The 6,000-nt window shown below is 31.1% G+C and overlaps 1 protein-coding gene across 1 annotated transcript in view; it reads left to right on the forward strand.

The window, feature by feature from the left end:
* LOC117174366 (regulating synaptic membrane exocytosis protein 1) overlaps positions 1-6,000 on the forward strand; it is a 522,514-nt gene that overhangs the window by 112,336 nt on the left and 404,178 nt on the right. The gene's annotated exons all lie outside the window — the stretch shown is intronic.

Consider the following 6,000-nt stretch of genomic DNA (forward strand, 5'->3'; position numbering starts at 1 on the left):
GCGAAACAACAACGGCTTAGCTTACTCGTAGAATAGGTCAGTGTGACACATGTCATTGTATGTGCAGTTAAGTGTTTGTGTGCGTTGATAGTTTTTTGTGGCTACTTTTACGTCATTTTCGATGTTGTCGTCCGCAGATCGCTGTAAAGACGATTGTGAGCGATGTGTCTAAAATAATAACACTCACCAAATTTTTGCAATAAACTATTTAAAATTTTTGTAAGCACATCTACATTCAGCTTCCGATTTCAAACATTTTAACACAGAAAACTTGCCCGGAACTTAAAAAAAAACAGAAACATGCAAGTCCGGGGATAACAATAGAAAACCAGTGGTAGAAAACTGCAGATAATAGGTATATACAGCTAGACTCCATGTAGAGAACATATGAATAGCTTTCCATTGTCATGTAATATTCAATTTTGATTCACATGCACGAAAAAATTTTATGTGCCCTTATTGCATCCGGACCCACAATTTTTCATAGGAAGTCGGAAATTTCGAAATTCGATTTTTAAAATCAATTGTATTTCTAATAGAAAATTATATAACAAAGAATGTTTATAACTATTCAACATATTTAGGTTATGTTGACGTGTTACACATAAAACTGGTCTTTTCAAACAAAAATCATTAGATACAAATCCAATTATATTTGTAGAAAATAATTAAATTTACAAGCTTAACAATTTTGGAATGTGTTAGTGTTTATTAATAATTTATTAATCATTTTTCAACCACTTTTGTCCATTTTGGCGTTCTACATCGAAAATTGGTATTAGACCGACAAAATTATTATAATTTGAAAAAAGTTTCAGAATCTTTCAAAAATTTGGATTAATTTAGTATTTTTGTCAGATATTGGTATTTTTTATTGAAAAAAAAAAGATGCCAAAGAAGATTCGCAACTTGTTAACGACTTTAGCTTATGTTGGTGTTTCACATTTAAAATTAGTATTTTCAGTAAAATCTTTTCAGATTTTGGAAACAATTAAATTTTTTGTGAAATTGTAGGTTAAACTTGCGTATATTTATTTCAAACAAAAGAAAATTCTAATTCCCGTTAGAAATAGCCCGGTTTAACCCGACCAGAAGAAGGTTTCTGGCCAGAATCCGACCGGGTCAAACTGGGATACTATTTTGTTAATTGCCCGGCCGGGATCTGACCGAGTTCCCACCGGGACCCAGTCGGGCCACAAATGGTGCATAATAGAAGTATCATAACCTTAAAAACATCTTAAGAAATATCCACAAACGACTGCCGTAAGTGGGTCGTTTGTAAATATCTGACAGGCGAAAGACCAATTTTTTGTGTTTTAGGTTGTTTTTTATCAATTATGAAAGAAAAATTAAACTAATTTTAATTATATGGTTTTCAACTTTTGGTTCTGCGGTTCCCAGACTTGAAACGACTGCGAAATCTTGACTGCGAAATCGTTGACCAACTTCTTTTTTATTTTCAAACATAGTTTCCCAGTGAAATTATACTTTTTTTTGTGATACGATTTTTGCTTATTTTTAATGTATTTATATATTATTTTGAATAAGCAAAAAACGTAATAAGAAGAGAACTAACTTTTTCCGAACGAGGTTTTGAATTACGTTATCATGCTTGCACGTAATAACGATTCGGCGACTTCCGGAGTCTTTAATGCTAAAAACGCAGTAAAACGTTGGTGGACGCCAGGTTATCCCTAAGAAATTCGTTAAATTTCACAAAATTGTATCCAATTTTCTGGAGCAAGCGGATTATTTATAAAGGTAAGTGAATTATTTTCTTAATAAGTAAGCATTAATAATATTCTTCAACATTAATTTAAATCAATTTTCTCAACCAGTTTCATAGGTTAGGATGTCACGTGAAACCCCTGAAATTTATTTTATCTGTTGTAAAAAAACCTATGCAAACTAAGCTACGCTTAAGGTAAATTTGTTATGCAATTAAACTTTAATTACTTACAATGCAATTTCTTACTGATACTTAAGAATCATAACCTATATCTTAGTACTTACATTGAATCAATGTTTGTAGTTAATATATTTATTATTATGAATGCAGTTCTTAAATTGAAATTCCAACATCTTTTTACAGGTGGAAATAAGTGCTGACCAAGATTCTTATCTCTACCAGTTGGTAGAATATGTTCGCTGTGGTAGAAAGACTCCAGTAAAATGCGATCGAGGAGCCCAGTCAAAAACGGGTTACCCTATTTGTATCCGGGATCCGATCGGGTAACACGGACGGGATCCGACCAGCGCAGCGTGACGAAACCAACCAGAATCCGACCGGGCAGTCTGAGCAGATTCCGGATAGAAGCAGGGCAACCCTGTCGGAATTATTTATTATATATAAATCTTAAACCATCTTCAATATTAGAGTTTTTATATTAAAATTGCTATTGTTATTAAATCTTAGAAGACTTTAAAAAGTATTTACAGTACATGAACAATAATATGTTATGTTAGTTCTTCCCTCCAGAAATCAATTACATATTTTAAACAAAAAACATTTAATCTCAAAAACTAAATTATTATTAATACAACAGTTGGATTATCTATACGAAAATATTATGTATAATAATTCTGAAGTTGATATATCAATTCTCATTCATTATCAAACATATTGTCCGAAATTAGATCGAAAATCGGTCATCCAAAAGTATATTAAATAGTCTTTCGAATCGTATGAATGATTTTTTCAAATCTTCAACGGTTCTTTTTTAGATAAAGATTTGACAAAAAAAGAGGTTTTCGAAAATCGAGAAAGGGTGGCTCCAATATGGTCCATCTATAAATACATCAAAATGCATGAAAACAAGGCATTTGACCGATATGAAAATGTTTATTAATTCAATGTAGAAGAATATAATGTACCAGGAACTTATTGACAATAGTCGAAAACCCATAGGGCTGATAATGCCTCCGCACAACCTCTGCGGGCTCATTTTCTATAGGTTGAACTTAAATTAATTAATTCAATAAACACACGTGATTAAAAAGTATGTTTTCTTTACTTTCCATTTTAAACTAATTAGCTTCTTTCCTACGATAATAGTAAAGAATTCGTTTTTGAATGGTTAACTGTTTCGAAAGACGACTTTTTGTAGAATTTTTGAAGATGATAGTATTTGATTTAAAAAATATTATCAAAGTACTGAAACAGAGAATTTTACAGAAACAAAGCAAGGTTTAGTGCGCGCTGAGTAATTTTGAATGATATTTGTGTTATAGCTTATGTTGGATTGTACTAGACTGCTGCTTTGCCTCTGGGGATTGTCGCCTAATAACCTATTGTTTCCCTGTACTTGATGTCTCCATTCTTTTCAAATTATTTTATAATCGATGATAGAATATTCTCTTTTCTGAAAAAAAACTGCAACTCAGTCTATTCAAATTTATAAAAAGTAACTTTTCAATATTTCATTTAAAAAAATTCACTAAGAGCGAAAAACGAGAGATATGTATTACATACAGGGATCCGTATGAAACGAAACAAAATACAACGTTCCTTTTGCTTACGTTACGTTATCGCATAGCGAAACTTTCGTTATTTTCGTTACTCTTATCTAAACTAAGAACAAAATCGTGATTACTTTTTATTCGAGTTTTAAAATTCTTTGGAGGCATTTCGTCATTAACCATCCGGAGGTATCTAAAGGTCATAAATATGAGAAGTACGACAACCATAGTACTCCAGATCATTCACCAGGTCACTCTAACATATTCTTCAAGGAATTTTGAGACCGCGGGTTTATGCGGAAGCTAAAACTAGTTTCTAATAAGCAAAAGAATTCCAGGTTTACCAGGTGGTTTACCAGGTCGATTTTTAATATTATTCGGAGGTATTTCGACATTAACCATCCGGAGCTATCTAAAGGTCATAAATATGAGAACTACGACAACCTAAAAAAGCAAAAAAATTCCGAGTTTTCCAGGTTGTTTACCAGGTCGAATTGTAACATTTTCTAGAGGCATTTATGTGTTAGACCTCCAAATAGGTATGAAAATCCTAATATTATAAGTATTGGGCTAATTCGTTAATGTAGGTTATAATAACTTGAAAGGTAAAATTTATTAGTCTTTAAAAAATATATGATTTCCTTTAATTGATTTTGTATTTTCATATTCATAATTTTTACATTTTTAGCCATGGGACTATAGTTAATTTATTTTTCATTCTCTTGCAAATTTATTTTGTACTCTAATTAAATAAAGATTATTCTCTAAAAATAAAAAGAATTTGATGGCTAATATTCTTTAAATGATCATTTTTATTTTAGGAATTTAATTCCTCGAAAAAAATAAATATATGAACAATAACAACTTAAAAAAGATTAAAAATTATTTAGATGCTATGTAAAAAGGAAAATAAAAAAAATAATGTAAGAAATTGCAGTTCTTAGAATTTTGTTTTCTTGCTCACTGTCAAGGTTTAGGCAAATAAATTATGCCATTGTGCCAGTATGGAGGATGCAATCAAGAGGCTATAAAGGTATGTTGCAATAATCTTATAATTTTTTAGATTATTGCCGTCATTTAAATATGTTCCAATTGAAAACTAATTTACTCTTTATTTTCCGTACAAACAATATAAAAAAATTGTATTTAGAAACTTATTATTTCATTTCACGAGAAATTGAAAAACTTAATATAAAAATTTTGTATTTAAATTTTTTAATTAAGGAAAGCATGCTGGGAATCTGGCCAAACATTTGAAAAGTTCGCATCCTAAAGAATATAGGGAGTATTTAGAAATAAAGTAACAGCAGCACCAGGATGACGAATCATCGCCACATATTCCACATATTTTTGTTCTTATTAAATAAATTGAATTATCTTATTTTTTATCTCTATCTATTATAATGTAAAATATGTTTAGTTTCAGATCCTGCAAGGAGAGGAAGATCAGGAAGAAGCAGATTTAAGTGGAAGAAATTTTAAAAGCATACGATTACGAAAGGCATACACAAAGAAAGGAGAAAGATACATCTCACTACATTGAAACCCTTCTCCTTAATTTCAGGACCACTCCGAAATTAGATATAAAGTCCAAAATTTTGAGTTTTTGGAGGGAAAATAAAATGACAATGCCAGAGCTCTACGAACTGGCAATGATTGCTCGAGCGGTTCCCATGACGCAGGTCAGCGTCGAGAGGCTTTTTTCCGGCATGAAATTTATCTTCTCAGATTTGAGAAGCAAACTATCCCCGGACAAGCTGACGATATTTTTGTAGTACGCTGTAGCCGCAAAGAAAGCTGGATAATGTAAACAAAATGACAATTTTCAACAATTTATGTTTAATTGCGCTAAAAATTGAATTTATTATTTACTGTTCATATTAAGATTATGTTATTAAATAAAAATTTTAAACCCGCAACAAAACAATATGCATATATTCAATACTTAACTTAATATAACATAAAATAAATATACTGATTACTTATTAAAAAAAGCTATAAAATATTTTAAACTGAAAAAATTCAGTATGCAAATTTTAATTATAATACCTAATTAAAGTATTTGGCGATATTATTAATGAGCAAACTGGAATTTAACTCTGTTCACATTTTTTTGTACTTTGGTCATCCTTACTTTTGCTAGGAAATAAGTTTTCGCCTTCCCAAGGATACGGGGTTTAAAAATTTCTTGAAGAATATGTATCAGTGACCTAGCGAATGCATAAACCCATCGTCTCAAAATTCCTCGAAGAATATATTAGAGTGACCTGGTGAATTATCTAAAGTACTAGGGTTGTCGTAGTTCTCATATTTATGACCTTTAGTTACCTCCGGATGGTAAATGTCGAAATACCTCCGGAGACTGTTCAAAATAGACCTGGTAAACCACCTGGGAAACCCGAAATTTTTTTACTATTTTAAAAACTAGTTTTATCTTCCGCAGTCTGTCAAGTTAAAGCGTGGGTGGCTTTACTCGCAGTCGGTAAGGTGTATCGACATGATTTTGGTGTCAAAATATTAAGAAGAGCTCCCTCTTTCATG

This window comes from Belonocnema kinseyi, chromosome 6 (genome assembly GCF_010883055.1).
Source record: "Belonocnema kinseyi isolate 2016_QV_RU_SX_M_011 chromosome 6, B_treatae_v1, whole genome shotgun sequence".
NCBI classification, from domain to species: domain Eukaryota; kingdom Metazoa; phylum Arthropoda; class Insecta; order Hymenoptera; family Cynipidae; genus Belonocnema; species Belonocnema kinseyi.